General features: G+C 38.5%; 1 non-coding gene across 1 annotated transcript; it reads right to left on the bottom strand.

Annotated features, from left to right (window-relative positions):
• Positions 1-52: 52 nt before the first annotated feature.
• Positions 53-160, bottom strand: LOC121228704 (small nucleolar RNA R71). The gene has a single exon (XR_005926279.1). It is a non-coding gene; the product is annotated as a small nucleolar RNA R71 (small nucleolar RNA).
• Positions 161-21,543: the final 21,383 nt, after the last annotated feature.

Raw genomic sequence — 21,543 nt, 5'->3', positions numbered from 1 at the left:
AGAGTTGGTTGAACATTTCTTAATGAAATATTTCCCTCCATCTTTAACCGCCAAGATCCGAAATGAAATCACTTAATTTCAGCAACTTGATAAAGAATCTTTATATGAGGCATGGGAGCGGTTCAAGGAGTTATTACAAAAGTGCTTTCATCACAGTATTCCTTGCTGCGTTAAAATAGAGACTTTCTATATTGCTCTTAATATTCATACTAGAATGATCGTGGATGCTTCAGCAAATGGAGTCCTTCTTTCTAAGTCTTATAATGATACTTATGAGATTATTGAAAGAATTGCCAGAAATAACTATCAGTGGCCAACCAATCGAGCAGCAGGATTACATGAAGCGGGCACACTTGCTTCTTTGGCAGCCTAGGTATCCTTTATATCTTCTATGCTTAAGAACATAATTGTTAATGGTTTCAATGGTAATCTGTCAAGTCAGTAGCCAAACCAATTCGAGAATATTTCTTTTGAATACTATAGAGATGGCTATTTCTTTGAAAATTGCCCATCAAATCAAGAGTCAAATTATTACATGGGAAATCAGAATTGGAATGTTCCGCAATCAAATTTTTACAACTCTTCATGCCAAAATCATCCAATTTCTCCATGGAGTAATCAATGGGCAGGCCATAGTGACTCTGTTATGCTATTTTGACCAAATTATTCGTCAAAATATTCTCAACAAGTGCAACAGCCCCCACCAACTAAATCTTCAAATGATCTTGAGAATCCGGCGAAGGCATACATAGAGAAGAATGATACCACTTTAAGAAATATGGAGAATCAAATGAGTCAGTTAACCAATAAACTTAAAAATAAACCCCAAGGTATTTGGCCAAGCGACACAGAAAATCCAAGAATCTTGGGCAAAGAATATTGTAAAATAGTCTTTTTGCCAAGTGGAAAGACATTGGAGCCTAAGGTGGTTATGGTTCAAGCTGAGCCTATTGTAGCTCAAGACAAAGAGGAAGTTCAGCCAAGTGTTGAAACTCCTGTATCACAGAAGTCAGATTTAGTGATCCTTGATGAGATAAACTCTAAACCAGTTAGTTCTGATTATCTAACACCCTTGTCGAATGCAGAAAAATTTCCACAGAAGAGTTGTTTGGTTAAAGCTAAGATTCCACCATTGCCATATCCTCAACGATTCCAGAAGAAGCAATGGGATACTCATTTGAAAGAAATTTTTGATGACATGATGACTTTTAATGACTTTGATGCTGCTAAATCCTCAGATGTAGTTGAATACTGTTTTACTATTTCCAAGATGGAATTGTTGGCTTCTACAGAGCTGGAGCTCAATTCAATAGAAGATCCGTTAGAATGTATTCTGCTAGTGGATTTGCCAAGTGATGATGAAGAGGAGGAATGTTTGGCTTTGTTAGAAGCTAAAACGAAGGGATTCACTTAGAAAGTTCCATTGGAATCATTAGACTTATTATCTCGGGTGTACACACAACCAAAAGTGTTGACTGAAGAGCCAGTCAAATTGGAACTGAAGACTTTGCCTCCTCATTTGAAATATGATTGTTTGGGTTTCTTCATTTTTACTTATCATGATTTTAGTTGAGTTCAGCAAGAATCAAGAAGAAGTGTCATTTGTTGTTTTGGAAAAGCACAAAAAGGGTGTCAGATGGATTATTGCAGATATTCGAGTCACGGGTTGGAGGATTTGTAGGAATTACAGGAAGTTAAATAAGGCCACCAAGAAAGATTATTACGGGTTTTCTTTTCCTAATAAGATGTAGGAGAGATTTGATGGGAAAGAATATGATTACTTCCTAGATGGTTATGGTTGGTATGACAAATGGCCATTTGACACCACCATGGTCAATGACGATCCTGAATAAAATGGAGGGAGTTCTCTTCACTTTCTCTAATGTTATTTTATATTTTTATTTTTTTTCTCATTTGAATAAAATGGTAGACTTAAATAAAATTTTATTTCGGTCATTACATTAATTAAAACTCTGTCTAGGAGATTCGGACTTAAGCGGGACCATCTGTGACCCTACCAGTCTTTCTTGGGAGTTTAATTTAATGTAATTTTTGAAAAATATTTTTCTAAGTAGCCCAAAGAATTTAAGTATTTGTTTTGTTAAATAAAGGGTCAACTTTTAAGCCAAACACTAATTTCTTTGAGTTTTTTTTAGTCTACTTTTAGTATTGGAGCTTAGGATCCAAAAGGAGCTGTCATTGGGCTTAAGACACTACTAAGAATGGAAATATTCAACCCTCTTCCGCACAAACCTATAGCCCTTACCTTGCTCCATCTCTACTCCCAACTAGCCCAATAGTGCATCTCACTTAAATCGCAGCCCTTAACTCCCTGAATCACCACCTCAAACACCTTCATTTGAAGTCACCAACTACCGCACCAAAACTATCCTTAAAGCTACCACCCTTTTCAACTCTAAACCTTACCATCGTATACTCAACCACCTACTTGAAACTGAAACCACCCTTAACAGATTTCCTAAGTTCGACGCTAAGAGTCCGTTTATCTAGTACCATTCCACGAAGTGAATAGTTTGGTATAATGGCTATGGTGCAACACATGCAATTGCAGCAACAAGTTTACTGGAGATACTCAAAAAATTTAGGATGACTCAACTAGAGATATATTTAAAAAATATATATTTCATAACCCATTTGTTTTTTTCTTGAATTTCCAGACTTAATACTCAAACCATGGACTCCAATGTTGAGGAAGGAATGAGGCGATCAGATTCTGAGGGTTCTGCAAATAAAAAGGGGGGATCTTGTCTCTACTTTATTTTATTATCTCTTAGGATATTTTTATTTCTCACATAATAAAGAGGTTGAAATGACTAATAAAATTGAACAATTTATAAAATAGGAAGTGTGGCAATAGATATGTACATGTTTAGGATTGGATATGTCTACGAAGAGTTTGGTATTTAAGTAGTCAAACTTGGCTCACCTCCTTTTTCTGGGATCCTACCTTGTATACAGTATCTATTCACTTCTATAATTTTATTTTCTCTATAGTTTTTAACAATAGGGGCATTGTTCATCTTAAGTAGGGGGACCAAAAAATTGAAATTATTTCCTCTTAGAGTAAATTTTCTTTTAATTATGAATAAAATTCGTGTATGAATAAAATTTTGAAATTTTGTTAAGTATGCTAAACTTTAGTATGAATAAAATTCTATTATTTCAATAATTGCTATGTTGGCTGAATTATGACACAAATGTACTCTTAATAAAGTGTGTAAATCATACCATAAAACTTTAGTTTCTTAGGAAAGCTAAGCATGCATGAAAGTTTAAGTCTCTAGAATTGACTTAGTAATTTCTTGAGGCGAAATCCTAGGAAGCATGAAATGTTGAAAATGATTTAGGCAACTTTTGTTTGGACCGTTTGAGCCTTTCAAGCCAACCTTGATGAATTTTTATCCCTTGAAACCCAACTTTGAGACTATATAGCCCAATTTTGTTTGAACCTTTGCATTATGTAGCCATCACTTTCCTTTTAATTATCTTTAAATTATCTCAAACACTAGACTCAGTACTATTCAGAATATTCTTTGAAACAAGTTTGGGGGAGTTGAAAAGAACTATCAAATGCTCAAAAAAAATTCAATACATACAACAAAATGCTCGTGAAGAAAAAGAGAAAAAAAGAGAGAATATGTACTCGAAAGAAATAGATGTACAAAAAGAGCATGTGAAAGAAAAATAAGTTGGTGTATTGAAGGTAATTATTTCGAAGGTTCGATTCAAGCTAAGTCTAGGGTTTTTAGGCTAAATTTATCTATTTTTTACCTACCCCTAGCCTAGCCATGTTACAACCTATTTAAAAGACCTATTGATTCAAGTTTTTGTGCTACCTACATTAGTGGAGAGAAATTGCTATGTTCAACATATGAAGGATAAATATGTATACTTAAGTAGATTAATTTGAATGATATGTATACTTAAGTAGCATAATTATCAAAATTCTTGTTCTTGAGCATAAATATGCTAAATTCATAATTTTGGGAAGAATATTGTTCTGAAGGAATTTTTCAAAGGTGTTTCCGAGAAAATTCTTTTCAATTTGTGCATTACTCGGAACGAGCAATGAATTAAGTTTGGAGGTGTGGAAATATGAAAATATACACACTTTTTCATGCCTTTTTAACTCAAATTCATGCAATTTCGATAAAATTCTTGTCGAAAAATATATAATAATTATAAAATAATTAAATTTTACTTATATTATTAAAATGTTGAATTTTAATTAATTTTATAATAAATTTTGATTAATTTTGATCATTTTTGACAAATTTGCACAAAGGGCGAAAAACGGCTCGGCAGACACTACTAGAAGCACAAAATCGAGAAGCAGTTTTGAAGCATCAAGGTAAAATAATTTTCAACATAAGATGGTCCAAATTATTTGTAGTAATTCATAATAAAATTAATTTTAGTTTTAAACCAATTTAATTTGGGTTAAATAAATTGTTATTAATTAATTATGAAAAGGGCCACAAGGGCGTGTGTGCCTAATTGGGCCGCATAATGGGCCTTGGGCCTATTTACACTGTTAGGACCGTTAAGGTTACACGATTCGTTTGAATGTGACTGTAGACCTTCTGATGGGTCGATAAGAGTATCTAGACCCCAAGGCAGGTAAAATGACCAAAATACTCCTATAGGGTAAAATGACTATTTTACCCTCAAGGGTAAACGACTGGTTTGTGCTATGATTTGATTGTTCTTTCTGAGTATGACATTCTGCATATATGTATGATTTATGACATGACATTTTGCATAGGGATGGGTTTATATGTTTTGGAGGAAGTATACTGTACTGATATGGTCGCATGGGACGCACAAGACGATTGTGGACCTAAGGTTGCACGGGCCGCACAAGATGAATGTGGACCTACTGATGGCTTAAAACCTATTATAGGCAGCTTCATTGCGTTACTATTACTGGCAGCATTGCTGCAATATTTATGGCTTTGTGCCGCTATTGATGGCTTTGTACCACTATTGATGGCTTTGTGCCACTATTGATGGCTTCATGACACTATTGATGGCTTTGTGCCACTATTGATGGCTTTGTGCCGCTATTGATGGCTTCAAGCCGCTACTCATGGCTTTGTGCCATATACTGATACTGGCAGCTTTGCTGCGATATTGGTGTGTTGGCTGGGTGGGTCGACTTGGTCCCCACATGGTGTGTTGGTGGTAGGGAGTGGTGTGTTGGCTGGATTGGGTGGGGTTGCATTATTGTACTATATTGTTACTGCATTGGGCTAAGGCCCACACTGTTACCGTTACTGATATAGGCTTAGGCCCAGTCTGTATTGTTCACTGTTTGTTTATTATTAGGATTACACACTGATTTTTCGTAAACTCACCCATTTGTTTAACTGTTCAGGTAATCCTTAGGCGGCTTAGTGCTGCGAGGGACTCGGAGATGGCCACACTATTTCTTCTATTTCTTTTATTTGCTATTAGATTTCGTTTTAGGTTTTAATTTATGTAATAAGGCCTCTCTAATTTTATAGCTTTTAATTTGGGATTTTTGTTTATTATGTTTTATATCTGGTAAAAGTAGAACACGGTTTTCCAAAATGATAACTATTTTCAAAACACTACATTTTCGCAACACTTTTGAAATGCTTCCGCAACAAATAGAGTTTTAAAATTAACGACAATTTAAAATGAATAACGAATAGCTAGAATGAATTGAGTTCTAACAAAGAGGCTTTTAATTTCCAAACTGGTATTCATCAGCAAGCAAGTTTTCGAAAAGCACTCCAATGTGACACCGCTAGATTCGGCCATATCGTCTAGGCTGGGTTTAGGGTGCTACATACTATTTTACCCTCGAGGGTAAATGTAACACCCCGTACCCGATACCGTTGCCGGAGTCGAACACGAGGTGCTAACAGACATAATACATTTATTTTCACAGTCCATTTGAAAATTTTCCAGACAAGCTGGTTACTGCATCACTGTCGCCTTAAAAATCATATCTTGAGTTTCAAAACTTGAAATCCAGTTTCATAAATTTTTCCTGAAACCATACTCATATGTTCATCTACAAATTTTTTTCTAGAATTTTTGGTCGAGCCAATTAGTACAGTTTATTAGTTAAAGTCCCCCCTGTTTCAGGGTTTGACTACACTGACCTTTGCGCATTACGACTTGGATATCTCCCTGTACAGGGCTTCAATACTGATGCCGTTTCTTTCTAATGAAACTAGACTCAACAAGGAATCTATACATGTAAGGAATGACTTCTAATTATCTATGGTTAATTTATAATGAATTTCCAAAGTCGGAACAGGGAATACAGAAACCGTTCTGGCCCTGTTTCACGAAAACTTTAACATCTCATAATATACTGTTCATATGACCGTTCCGTTACTTTCCTATGAAAATAGATTCATCAAGGTTAGATTACATAATTTATTCACTATTTAATTTCATTCCTACTATTTTTAGTGATTTTTCACATCCACATCACTGCTGCTGCCAGCATCAGCCTTTAGGGTAAACTTTACCTATTACATAGTTTCCATGATTCAACTAGCCCTTTAGCATATATAGCACAAAATATGATCATGATTAACCATTCCAATGGCTAATCGTTCCCAAAAATTTCCATACCTCTTAATGAACATCATACAAGACGATTATAATATTAAGCTCAAAGTGTATATAAGCCATTTTCGCATGGCTATCCAAATTTATACAAAACCAAAGGGTCCATGACCAACAACAAAAAGGGTAGTCCTATACATGCCATTTCAAAGTTCAACCAAAAGTGTACAAAAAAGGGGCTTTGATAGTGAGGGAGACTTCGACTTCAATAATCCCGAGTCCGATAGCTAACGAACCCAAAATCTATAAAACAGAGAATCAAAGAAACGGAGTAAGCATTTAATGCTTAGTAAGTTTGAGCCATGAAATTAGACACAACCAAAGTATAGCAATCATATGGCTAAACGGATAATCTCATATGCACAAATTCTCAATATCATACTTACTTCACATTACCAATCCTTATATTCATACACAAAAGATCAACTTAGCCAAGGCTGGAAGCTAATTAATTCACTGAGCGAATATTATTTAAACAGAATCACCACCCTAATGCATATACGAAACGTACCTCATCGTTGGGTTTTACGAGTGTATCAATTTAAATTATTACAGCAAGATCACTCGTTCCCAAACCAAGTACCTTCGGAGTTTAGCCGGATATAGCCACTAGCTCAAATGCTTTCGGGACTTAGCCCGGTTATAGTAACTTGCACAAATGCCTTCGGGACTTAGCCCGGTATAATAACTCGTACAAATGCCTTCGGGACTTAGCCCGGAATTAGTAGCTCTCCCAAATGCCTTCGGGACTTAGCCCGGAATTAGTAGCTCGCACAAATGCCTTCGGGACTTAGCCCGGAATTAGCCACTAGCTCAAATGCTCTCGGGACTTAGCCCGGTTATCATCCGAACATCCATGCACATATCAATAAATCATGACACATCTAATTTCATTTTTACAATTAGAGTTCAAACACAAGTCACGTATTAAGCATTCCCATTTCGGCTCACTAGCCACATACAAACAGCATGGTTTAGTTTGCTTTATAACACGATCTCTATGCACATACATTATGACTTAATCAAATCATAAACTAAGTCTCATTGCTCGAAAACTTACCTCGGATGTGGTCGAACGTTTTCGGCGGCTATTCGATAACTTTTTCCTTTCCCTTATCCAACTGTGGTCCTCTAAGCTCTTGAGCTAATTCAAACAAATTTAACTTATTAAAGTCTCATTATGCTAGCTTATGGCCGAATATGACAAGGAGCTTGATAGGTCATATGGCCACCTTTTAGCTCAAATACACAGTGGTCATGCGCATTTTTAATCACATTAAGCAATTTAACACAATTCATTTGAACATCAAAAGAGAACCTCAAGGTACTTAGCCCATATATACATTAGGCATTAAAGTCACATATATATATGGAAATCATGAATCAAACTCAACATTTTAGCCCACACTCTCTTTTAGCCGATTATCTAAGCCAAGATAAAAGCATCAATATGCTTACCTCTAACCGAACACATGCAACACCAACCTATCTCATGTGGCCGAATATACATGTCTAGGTTGAGGCCAAGTATATGCTTAATACTTCCTACAAATATGGTTACTTGTATTGACTACATACCATTTTGTTTCAAATTCAAAACTCGGCTAATACACATATACACACTAGTAAATCAAACACTAACATTTGCACTTCACCTTACTACCATTTCTCATCTAAATAACGTGAACAACAACCACATTTCTCTTCTACTTCCTACCATGGCCGAATGCATCACAACACCATACCATTTCAATTTTGGTCATGGTTAAACAAAGAACTTAATGTCTCACTCAAAAATGCTAAAAAGAAGATTCAAGAGTCATCAATCCACCATCACATACATCATTACAAAGCTTCACTTTTAGCATGGAAATGACATCAACACCAATCCACCTTAGCCGAATATCATCTCCATGACATAGCAAAGATTTGAACCATGGGCTAGTTAGAACTCAAGCTAACAACTAAAAACATGCATGAGTTGTGACAGCCCAAAATTGACCCTAGTCGGGAAGTGGTTTCGGGACCGCTAAACCGAGTCACAATAATAATTAGATGTTATATCCTATGTTTATTTCATGTGAAAGTGCATGTGTGAAAATTTCATGCTTTGATTTTGCCAATTGTGAGTGAAATTTTGAAATGTGACTCATGTGAAAATTTTTGCAAATGCTATAGGCTAATTTGTAGTGGCCAAATAACTTATAGTATGAAATAGGTGGATTTGCATGTCAAATTTCCCACCTTAAAACAAGGTGGCTGGCCATGATGGGCATGATGAGCAATTGTGCAATTTTTTTTTATGGAAATTATGGCATAAGTATGGCACAAATAAAATATGTTAATTTGTGTCATAAAATGTTGGGATAAAACAAATAAAATAAGGGGCATGGGCATAAAATAATGAAAAGGAGTATGGTGAATACAAAAAAAAAGTGTGTGTAGTTGTTTGTCCCCCCATTGCCGTGAGCTAAAGAAAAGAAAGGAGAGAATTTTTGTTCATCCTTTTCTCATCTTCATACTTGCCGAAACTAGAAAGAAAAACAAAGAAAAAAATCTCTCATCCTTTAGTTCATCCTTGGCCAATAATTTTAAGGAGGAAGGAAGAAGAAAGGTGAAGAGGTTCGGCCATGCATGTAGCTAGGCTAAGGTATGTTTGATGATGTTCCATGAGATGCATGCATGTTTTAGTTGTTAGCTTGAGTTCTACCTAGCCCATGGTCTAAATCTTGCTATGTGATGGAAATGACATTTGACCATGGATGCATCATTCTTGGTTGATGTTTGATGTGGTGGTGATGAGGCAAGAGGATGAGTTAAAATTCGGCCTAGGTGGAGGTTGTGTTAATGCCATTGCATGCTAAATATGAAGTTTGTTAATGATGCAAGTGATGATGACTTGATGATTCTTGAACCTCCTTTTTAGCATTTTTGTGTGAGCACATATGTGCATTGGTTGCTAAATGGAGAAGAATCGGCTAGCAAGTTGTGTGCTAAGGCCGAATGTAACTTTTACATGTTAATGAGCAATGCATGTGTTAAATCGATGGGAAGGGAGAGGATGCTTTACTAGTGTGTATATGTGTGTATTAAGTGTTGAAATCGACCCCAAAAATAGACATGCATATTCGGCCAAGGGGGAAAAATTAGCTAATATGTTGTGTTGATGCATGATTTCACATGTATGTGACTTTAATGTCTAATGTATAAATATGGGCTAAGTGCTTCGTGTTCATCTTTTTTTGATGCCTAAATGATGAAATCAATTTATTTGTTTAATTAAGCTCAAGAGCAAAGGGGAAATAAATCCGATAAAGGGAAGGAAAAAATGGTCGAATAGTTAGCAGAATCGTTCAACAACACCCGAGGTAAGTTCTTGAGTAAGAGAGCTTAAATTACGATGTGATTAAATCATGTTTTAAGCAAATTAAAATCATGCTCTATGTGTGGCTATTGAGCCGAATGTGCAAGGATGGTATGTGCCTTGTGTTTGAGTTTTGCTAATGAAAAAAGAAATACGAATGTGCCATGAATTATTGTTAGATGTGCATGATTAATTGAATGCTGTCCGGGCTAAGTCCCGAAGGCTTTGTGCTAAGTGACTATATCCGGACTAAGATCCGAAGGCATTTGTGCGAGTTATTAATTCCGGGTTAAGTCCCGAAGGCCTTTGTGCGAGATACTAATTCCGGGTTAAGTCCCGAAGGCATTCGTGCGAGTTTTAAAATCCGGGTTAAGTCCCGAAGGCATTGTATGAGTTACTATAACCGGGCTATGTCCCGAAGGCACTTGAACGAGGAGCTATATCCGGTTAAATTCTGAAGGTACGTGATTTTGGTAATGAATGAGCTTGCTGTAAAATTCCAGCTAATACTCGAAAAAAAATCCCAATATTGGGATATGTTACGTATGTGTTGAATTTAATCGAGCCCTTACAAATAAATATTCGCTCAGTTGATGAACGAGCTACCGGCCTTCGGCTAAGTTGGCCTTTTGTGTATGTACATAAGGGTTAACGTTGTGAAGTAAGTTTGATATCGGAAAAATTGTGTATTATGAAATATTCCGTTTAGCTAAATGTGTGCTATGCTATGCTTTCGTTATGCTGGAATTTCTTGCTCAAAACTTACTAAGCATAAATTGCTTACTTCGTTCCATTGCTCCTCTGTTTTATAGATTTTTGGTTCTCCAGCTATCGGACTCGGGATCTTGAAGTCGAAGTCGCCCACACTATCAAAGGCTCTTTTGGGTACTCTTTTGGTTGAATTTTGATATGGCATGTATAGGACGACCCATTGTTGTTTTTCGAGTACTTTATGTGATGTGTAAGTTTTGGATAGCCATGCGAAAATGGCTTATATGTGTTTGAGTATAATGTTATAATCATTTGGTGTGGATATGCTTGACAAGGATTGGCCACGGGGATGGTTAATCACTTTCATAAATTGTGCTATGTATGCAAAAAGGGCTAGTTGAACCATGAAATAGGTAAAGCCTACCTTAAAGGTAGATGCTGACAGCATCAGTGACGTAGATTTGGAAAATCACTAAAAATAGTAGGAATGGAATTAAATAGTGAATAAATTATGTAAACAAACCTTGAAGAATGTACTTTCATAGGAAAGTAACGAAACAGTCATATGGACAGTATGTTAAGAGATATTCAGGTTCTCGTGAGACAGGGCCAGAACGGGTTCTGGATTCCTTGTTCCGAATTTGAAAATTGATTATAAATTAACCAGAGATAATTAGGAGTCATACCATATATGTATAGATTTCTCTCTGAGTCTAGTTTCTATAAAAATAAACGGCATCAGTATTGGAGCCCTGTACAAGGAGATATCCAAGTTGTAATGCGCAAAGGTCAGGGTAGTCGATTCCTGTAACATGGGTGACTTTAACTAATAAACTGTACTAATTGGCCCGATCAAAAATTCTAGAAAAAAATATGTAGATGGGCATATGAGTCCAGTTTCAGGGAAAAATCACGAATCTGATTTTCGAGTTGTGAAGCTCAAGATATGATTTTTAAAGCGACTAGTACACAGATTGTCAGTGTCTGGAAATTTTTCAAAGTTTGTTAACACCTCGTGTTCGACTCCGGTGTCAGACTCGGGTTCGGGGTGTTACATTTTATTGGTATCAGAGCTACGGTTTAGTCGATTCTAGGACTACCGTAATGTGTTGGGTCTAGCTATACATGCCATTTTATGTGATTACTTGATAGTGTGGTGATTTCTGACAATTGTAAATGTGTTTATTTATAGTAATGGATCCCGATCGTGACCGAGAGGTAGCTGATGATCTTGAGAGTGTAGCGCCTGCTCCCGCACAAGGGACAGTGCCGGCAGACTCTCAACCTAATGCTAGTAATCCGAATGATGAAGCTAGACAAGCATTCTATAGCGTGATGAATGATTGGTTCAACCAATACATTCGAACTAATATGGCTGTTCCACAACCTCCATTCCCGACAAATACTACCCCCGCACCTACAATACCACCGGTAACTGACCAAATAAGGTCAAATAAGCCCCCAGTTGACAGAATCCGAAAACATGGGGCTACTGAATTTAAGGCTATGGATAGCGATGATGCCGAGCAAGCTGAATTTTGGCTGGACAACACTATCCAGGTACTCGATGAGCTATCTTGTACACCCGATGAATGCCTAAAGTGTGCTATCTCCTTGCTACGTGATTCTGCCTACTATTGGTGGAGTACTCTGACTTCCGTTGTGCCCCGAGAGCAAGTAACTTGGGAGTTTTTCCAAACTGAGTTTCGGAAAAAGTATATCAGTCAGAGGTTTGTTGATCAAAAACAGAAGGAATTTCTTGAGCTTAAGCAAGGCTCCATGTCGGTTACTGATTACGAGCGAAAATTTGTTAGACTTAGCAAATACGCTCGGGAATGTGTTTCGTCTGAAGCTATTATGTGTAAACGCTTCGAGGATGGGCTGAATGAAGATATAAAAATGTTCGTTGGCGTTCTTGAAATACGAGAGTTCGTGGTACTTGTTGAACGAGCTTGTAAAGCCGAAGAGCTTAGAAAAGAAAAGCAAAGAGTTGATGAGGGAACTGGAGAGTTTCGTAAAAGATCCTCGGAGAGGTCTCTTCAACAGGCATCGAAGAGATTTCGGGATGATGCGGGCCAGTTTAGAGGCACTTCGGGCTTTTTTAGACGAGATCGTGATCGACCCCTTGTAGGTACACGAGGCACTTCAGTCGCCAGTGTTGGGAATGAACGTCGAGACAGAACGAAATGCCGATATTGCGGTAAATGGCATTCGGGGAGTTGTAGATTCCCTGACCGCTCCTGTTACAAATGCGGATCAGTTGACCACTTCATTAAAGATTGCCCGAGGTTGTCGGAACAGAATGTAAATCAGAGTGGGAGACCGGGTGCTACCACTGCTCGGGGTAGACCATCTGGAAATGCGAGCAATACTGGTGGTGGTCAGAGAGGATCTAGAGATGATATAACCAGATCCGAAGCTCGTGCGCCTGCTAGAGCTTATGCTATACGTGCCCGCGAGGATGCTTCTTCGCCTGATGTTATTACCGGTACATTCACTCTCTTTGATACTAATGTAATTGCTTTGATTGACCCTAGTTCTACTCATTCTTACATATGTGAAACCTTAGCATCCAGTAAGACTTTACCTATTGAGTCTACTGAGTTCGTAATTCGGGTGTCAAATCCCTTGGGTCGTTACGTGCTTGTCGACAAAGTGTGTAAGAAATGTCCCCTGGAAATTCAAGGTTCCTGTTTTCCGGCGGACTTGATGCTTTTGCCGTTTGATGAATTTGATGTTATCCTTGGTTTGGATTGGTTGACCGCGCATGATGCGGTTGTGAATTGCAAGAGCAAGACTATTGATTTGAGGTGCGCAAATAACGAAGTAATCCGAATTGAGTCTGCGGACTTGGAGGGGATGCCAGCTGTAATATCAGCAATGTTGGCACAGAAATATGTAAGAAAAGGGTGCGAAGCATACCTTGCGTATGTACTTGATGACAAAGAATTAGAAAAGAAACCCGAATCTGTGCCGGTGGCTTGTGAATACCGGGATGTTTTTCCGGAAGAATTACCGGGTTTACCACCTGTTCGGGAGGTAGAGTTTGGTATTGAGCTTGTACCTGGGACTACGCCAATTTCGATAGCTCCGTATCGTATGGCACCAACCGAGCTAAAGGAGTTGAAAGCTCAGTTGCAAGAACTGACGGATAGAGGTTTCGCTCGACCAAGTTTCTCACCTTGGGGTGCACCAGTATTGTTCGTGAAAAAGAAGGACGGAACCATGAGGTTGTGCATTGACTATCGTCAGCTGAATAAAGTGACGATAAAGAACAAATATCCGTTGCCGCGCATCGATGATTTGTTCGAACAACTGAAGGGAGCCTCAGTGTTCTCAAAAATAGATTTGAGATCGGGCTATTATCAGTTGCGAATTCGAGATTCAGATATTCCCAAAACTACCTTCAGAACGAGATATGGTCACTACGAATTCTTAGTGATGCCGTTTGGGCTCACTAATGCCCCTGCGGTATTTATGGATTTGATGAATCGGATCTTCAGACCGTATTTGGATCGGTTCGTAGTTGTGTTCATTGATGACATTTTGGTCTATTCAAGAGATGAGACCGAACATGCTGAGCATCTGAGGCTAGTGCTGCAAATTTTGCGGGATAAGCAGTTATATGCTAAGTTCAGTAAGTGTGAGTTCTGGTTAAGAGAGGTTAGCTTCTTGGGTCATGTGGTATCCGCGTCAGGTATTCGTGTTGACCCGAAAAAATTTCAGCCATACTTGACTGGAAACCTCCGAGAAATATTACTGAAGTTCGAAGCTTTTTGGGGCTCGCCGGTTATTACCGACGATTTGTGAAAGGTTTCTCGATGATAGCCACACCAATGACAAAGCTACTTCAAAAAGATGTTAAGTTCGAGTGGACGGAGAAATGTCAGAAAAGTTTCGACCAACTGAAAACTCATTTGACTGAAGCTCCAATTTTGGTGCAACCCGAATCAGGTAAAGAGTTTGTCATTTATAGTGACGCATCCCTACTTGGGTTGGGTTGCGTATTGATGCAAGAAGGTCGAGTCGTGGCCTATGCGTCGAGACAATTGAAGCCACACGAGAGGAATTATCCGACCCATGATCTCGAACTAGCTGCCATCGTGTTTGCTTTAAAAATATGGCGACATTATCTGTTTGGTGAGAAGTGCCATGTATTTTCGGATCACAAAAGTCTCAAATATTTGATGACTCAACGAGACTTGAATCTGCGACAAAGACGTTGGCTTGAGTTGTTGAAAGATTACGAGCTTGTCATTGATTACCACCCGGGAAAGGCTAACGTGGTTGCGGACGCCTTAAGCCGGAAGTCATTGTTTGCTTTACGAGCGATGAACGTGCATTTGTCTGTTCTACCAGACAATGTGTTAGTGGCTGAATTAAAAGCTAAACCATTATTGACTCATCAAATTCGTGAAGCTCAGAAAGTCGATGATGAATTGGTTGCAAAACGGGCTAAGTGTGTTCCGAACGAGGAATCGGAGTTTCAAATTGATGATGATAATTGTTTGAGGTTCAGAAATCGTTTGTGTGTTCCAAGGAATTCGGAACTCATTTCGATGATTCTGAACGAAGCCCATTGTAGCCGAATGTCAATTCACCCGGGGAGTACGAAAATGTACAACGATTTGAAACGTCAATTTTGGTGGCATGGTATGAAACGGGACATCTCCGACTTTGTTTCGAGATGTTTAATATGTCAACAAGTGAAAGCGGAACATCAAGTGCCTTCAGGATTACTCCAGCCGATCATGATACCCGAGTGGAAATGGGATCGAGTCACAATGGACTTTGTGTCCGGACTGCCCTTGTCAGCAAGTAAGAAGGATGCGATATGGGTTGTTGTTGATAGACTGACTAAGTCGGCTCATTTCATCCCCGTACGTACGGATTTTTCATTGGATAAACTAGCTGAATTGTACGTTTATCAAATTGTGAGATTACACGGGGTACCTGTTTCTATCGTGTCGGATAGAGATCCGAGATTCACCTCACGATTTTGGAAGAAATTGCAAGAAGCTCTGGGTACCAAGCTGCATTTTAGCACTGCTTTTCACCCCCAAACCGATGGTCAATCCGAGTGGATAATTCAGATACTTGAGGATATGTTGAGATGTTGCATCCTCGAGTACAGTAGTGCATGGGAACGATATTTACCTTTGATTGAATTCGCTTACAACAATAGTTTTCAACCAAGTATTAAGATGGCACCTTACGAGGCTTTGTACGGTCGTAAATGCCGTACACCATTGTTTTGGACCGAGCTCGGTGAAAGTAAAATTTTCGGAGTTGATTTGATTAAAGATGCTGAATAGAAAGTAAAGGTAATCCGTGAAAGTCTGAAGGTAGCCACGGATCGTCAGAAGTCGTACGCAGATTTGAAACGAAAAGACATCGAGTATCAGGTGGGAGACAAAGTGTTCCTTAAGGTTTCACCTTGGAAAAAGATACTCAGGTTCGGCCGTAAGGGCAAGTTGAGCCCAAGATTCATTGGCCCGTACGAAATCTCCGAACGAGTTGGTCCGGTTGCGTATAGATTGATTTTACCCCCTGAGCTTGAAAAGATTCATGACGTCTTTCATGTTTCGATGCTTCGACGCTATCGATCTGATCCATCGCACATAATTAGCCCATCAGAGGTTGAAATTCAAGTCGACATGAGCTATGAAGAAGAACCGATGCGTATCCTAGCTCGTGAAGTGAAGGAGTTGCGAAACAAAAGAGTTCCGCTAGTAAAGGTGTTATGGCTCAAACACGGGATCGAGGAAGCTACTTGGGAGACCGAGAGCTCGATGAAAGAACGATACCCAAACCTATTTACCGGTAAGATTTTCGGGGACGAAAATTTCTTAAGTGGGGGAGAGTTGTGACAGCCCAAAATTGACCCTAGTCGGGAAGTGGTTTCGGGACCGCTAAACCGAGTCACAATAATAATTAGATGTTATATCCTGTGTTTATTTCATGTGAAAGTGCATGTGTGAAAATTTCATGTTTTGATTTTGCCAATTGTGAGTGAAATTTTGAAATGTGACTCATGTGAAAATTTTTGCAAATGCTATAGGCTAATTTGTAGTGGCCAAATAACTTATAGTATGAAATAGGTGGATTTGCATGTCAAATTTCCCACCTTAAAACAAGGTGGCCGGCCATGATGGGCATGATGAGCAATTGTGCAATTTTTTTTTATGGAAATTATGGCATAAGTATGGCACAAATAAAATATGTTAATTTGTGTCATAAAATGTTGGGATAAAACAAATAAAATAAGGGGCATGGGCATAAAATAATGAAAAGGAGTATGGTGAATACAAAAAAAAAATGTGTGTGTAGTTGTTTGTCCCCCCATTGCCGTGAGCTAAAGAAAAGAAAGGAGAGAATTTTTGTTCATCCTTTTCTCATCTTCATACTTGCCGAAACTAGAAAGAAAAACAAAGAAAAAAATTTCTCATCCTTTGGTTCATCCTTGGCCAATAATTTTAAGGAGGAAGGAAGAAGAAAGGTGAAGAGGTTCGGCCATGCATGTAGCTAGGCTAAGGTATGTTTGATGATGTTCCATGAGATGCATGCATGTTTTAGTTGTTAGCTTGAGTTCTACCTAGCCCATGGTCTAAATCTTGCTATGTGATGGAAATGACATTTGACCATGGATGCATCATTCTTGGTTGATGTTTGATGTGGTGGTGATGAGGCAAGAGGATGAGTTAAAATTCGGCCTAGGTGGAGGTTGTGTTAATGCCATTGCATGCTAAATATGAAGTTTGTTAATGATGCAAGTGATGATGACTTGATGATTCTTGAACCTCCTTTTTAGCATTTTTGTGTGAGCACATATGTGCATTGGTTGCTAAATGGAGAAGAATCGGCTAGCAAGTTGTGTGCTAAGGCCGAATGTAACTTTTACATGTTAATGAGCAATGCATGTGTTAAATCGATGGGAAGGGAGAGGATGCTTTACTAGTGTGTATACGTGTGTATTAAGTGTTGAAATCGACCCCAAAAATAGACATGCATATTCGGCCAAGGGGGAAAAATTAGCTAATATGTTGTGTTGATGCATGATTTCACATGTATGTGACTTTAATGTCTAATGTATAAATATGGGCTAAGTGCTTCGTGTTCATCTTTTTTTGATGCCTAAATGATGAATTCAATTTATTTGTTTAATTAAGCTCAAGAGCAAAGGGGAAATAAATCCGATAAAGGGAAGGAAAAAGTGGTCGAATAGTTAGCGGAATCGTTCAACAACACCCGAGGTAAGTTCTTGAGTAAGAGAGCTTAAATTACGATGTGATTAAATCATGTTTTAAGCAAATTAAAATCATGCTCTATGTGTGGCTATTGAGCCGAATGTGCAAGGATGGTATGTGCCTTGTGTTTGAGTTTTGCTAATGAAAAAAGAAATACGAATGTGCCATGAATTATTGTTAGATGTGCATGATTAATTGAATGCTGTCCGGGCTAAGTCCCGAAGGCTTTGTGCTAAGTGACTATATCCGGACTAAGATCCGAAGGCATTTGTGCGAGTTATTAATTCCGGGTTAAGTCCCGAAGGGCTTTGTGCGAGATACTAATTCCGGGTTAAGTCCCGAAGGCATTCGTGCGAGTTTTAAAATCCGGGTTAAGTCCCGAAGGCATTGTATGAGTTACTTTAACCGGGCTATGTCCCGAAGGCACTTGAACGAGGAGCTATATCCGGTTAAATTCCGAAGGTACGTGATTTTGGTAATGAATGAGCTTGCTGTAAAATTCCAGCTAATACTCGAAAAAAACATCCCAATATTGGGATATGTTACGTATGTGTTGAATTTAATCGAGCCCTTACAAATAAATATTCGCTCAGTTGATGAACGAGCTACCGGCCTTCGGCTAAGTTGGCCTTTTGTGTATGTACATAAGGGTTAACGTTGTGAAGTAAGTTTGATATCGGAAAAATTGTGTATTATGAAATATTCCGTTTAGCTAAATGTGTGCTATGCTATGCTTTCGTTATGCTGGAATTTCTTGCTCAAAACTTACTAAGCATAAATTGCTTACTTCGTTCCATTGCTCCTCTGTTTTATAGATTTTTGGTTCTCCAGCTATCAGACTCGGGATCTTGAAGTCGAATTCGCCCACACTATCAAAGGCTCTTTTGGGTACTCTTTTGGTTGAATTTTGATATAGCATGTATAGGACGACTCATTGTTGTTTTTCGAGTACTTTATGTGATGTGTAAGTTTTGGATAGCCATGCGAAAATGACTTATATGTGTTTGAGTATAATTTTATAATCATTTGGTGTGGATATGCTTGACAAGGATTGGCCACGGGGATGGTTAATCACTTTCATAAATTGTGCTATGTATGCAAAAAGGGCTAGTTGAACCATGAAATAGGTAAAGCCTACCTTAAAGGTAGATGCTGACAGCATCAGTGACGTAGATTTGGAAAATCACTAAAAATAGTAGGAATGGAATTAAATAGTGAATAAATTATGTAAACAAACCTTGAAGAATCTACTTTCATAGGAAAGTAACGAAACAATCATATGGACAGTATGTTAAGAGATATTCAGGTTCTCGTGAGACAGGGCCAGAACGGGTTCTGGATTCCTTGTTCCGACTTTGGAAATTGATTATAAATTAACCAGAGATAATTAGGAGTCATACCATATATGTATAGATTCCTCTCTGAGTCTAGTTTCTATAGAAATAAACGGCATCAGTATTGGAGCTTTGTACAAGGAGATATCCAAGTCGTAATGCGCAAAGGTCAGGGTAGTCGATTCCTGTAACATGGGAGACTTTAACTAATAAACTGTACTAATTGGCCCAATCAAAAATTCTAGAAAAAAATATGTAGATGGGCATATGACTCCAGTTTTAGGGAAAAATCACGAAACTGATTTTCGAGTTGTGAAGCTCAAGATATGATTTTTAAAGCGACTAGTACACAGATTGGGCAGTGTCTGGAAATTTTTCAAAGTTTGTTAACACCTCGTGTTCGACTCCGGTGTCGGACTCGGGTTCGGGGTGTTACATGAGTCTCATGGCACAACATCAAACATACCTTATCCTAGACACAAGTATGGCCGAACCTCCTCCTAATCCTCTTCCAAGCCAAACATGAAGCAAGAGCTCCTTCCTTCTTCCTTAGAACTTTCGGCCAAAAGAAATGAAAAGGATGGACACTTTTTTTTCTTTGTTTTCATCATATTCCCTTTCATTATTTTATTACCATGCTCTTTATTTTATTTTTCCTAACATACATCACTAACATAACATGTTTGTGACATGTTTCCACCCATAGCATGGCCGGCCACTATGCTTTAATTTGGCTAATTTGACATGCAAGGACAAGAACTTTCCCACATATATTAATAGGCCTCTTTAACACTTGCCTAGCATATTTCTAAATTGTCTCACATAAGTCCCTACTAATAAATTTCACATACACTGACCAAATTAAAGTATGGAACTATCACACAAGCATTTACGCACATCATAAACACAGAATATAACCTTTAATTTTTTTATAAGACTCGGTTTCGTGGTCCCGAAACCACTTTCCAACTAGGGTCAATTTAGGGTTGTCACAACTCTCCCCCACTTAAGAAATTTTCGTCCCCGAAAATCTTACCGGTAAATAGGTTTGGGTATCGTTCTTTCATGGCATTCTCGGTTTCCCAAGTAGCTTCTTCGATCCCGTGTTTGAGCCATAACACTTTCACTAACGGAACCCTTTTGTTTCGTAACTCTTTCACTTCACGAGCCAGGATACGAATCGGTTCTTCTTCATAACTCATATCAGGTTGAATTTCAACCTCTGATGGATTAATTATGTGCGATGGATCAGATCTATAACGTCGAAGCATCGAAACATGAAAGACGTCGTGAATCTTTTCAAGTTCAGGGGGCAAAATCAATCTATACGCAACTGGACCAACTCGTTCGGATATTTCATACGGCCCAATGAATCTCGGACTCAATTTTCCCTTACGGCCAAATCTGATTATCTTTTTCCAGGGTGAAACCTTAAGAAACACTTTGTCTCCCACCTGATACTCAATGTCTTTTCGTTTCAAATCCGCGTACGACTTCTGGCGATCTGTGGCTGCCTTCAGACTTTCACGGATTACTTTTACTTTCTGTTCAGCATCTTTAATCAAATCAACTCTGAAAATTTTACTTTCACCGAGCTCGGTCCAAAACAATGGTGTACGGCATTTACGCCTGTACAAAGCCTCGTAAGGTGCCATCTTAATACTTGATTGAAAACTATTGTTGTAAGTGAATTCAATCAAAGGTAAATACCGCTCCCATGAGCCACTAAACTCGAGGATGCAACATCTCAACATATCCTCAAGTATCTAAATTATCCGCTCGGATTGACCATCGGTTTGTGGATGAAAAGCGGTGCTAAAATGCAGCTTGGTTCCCAAAGCTTCTTACAATTTCTTCCAAAATCGCGAGGTGAATCTCGGATCTCTATCCGACACAATAGAAATCGGTACCCCGTGTAATCTCACAATCTGAGAAACATACAATTTAGCTAGTTTATCCAATGAAAAATCCGTACGTACGGGGATAAAATGAGCCGACTTAGTCAGTCTATCAACAACAACCCAAATTGCATCTTTCTTACTTGTCGACAATGGCAACCCAGACACAAAATCCATCGTGATTCTATCCCATTTCCATTCAGGTATCATGATCGACTGAAGTAAACCCGTAGGCACTTGATGTTTCGCCTTCACTTGCTAACATATTAAACACTTTGAGACAAAATTGGAAATGTCTCGTTTCATGCCATGCCACCAAAACTGACGTCTCAGATCGTTGTACATTTTCGTACTCCCCG

The sequence above is a fragment of the Gossypium hirsutum genome, chromosome A04, assembly GCF_007990345.1.
Source record: "Gossypium hirsutum isolate 1008001.06 chromosome A04, Gossypium_hirsutum_v2.1, whole genome shotgun sequence".
NCBI classification, from domain to species: Eukaryota; Viridiplantae; Streptophyta; class Magnoliopsida; order Malvales; family Malvaceae; genus Gossypium; species Gossypium hirsutum.
The sequence above is the reverse complement of the archived record's forward strand: the minus strand, read 5'-3'. Positions and strand labels throughout refer to the sequence as shown.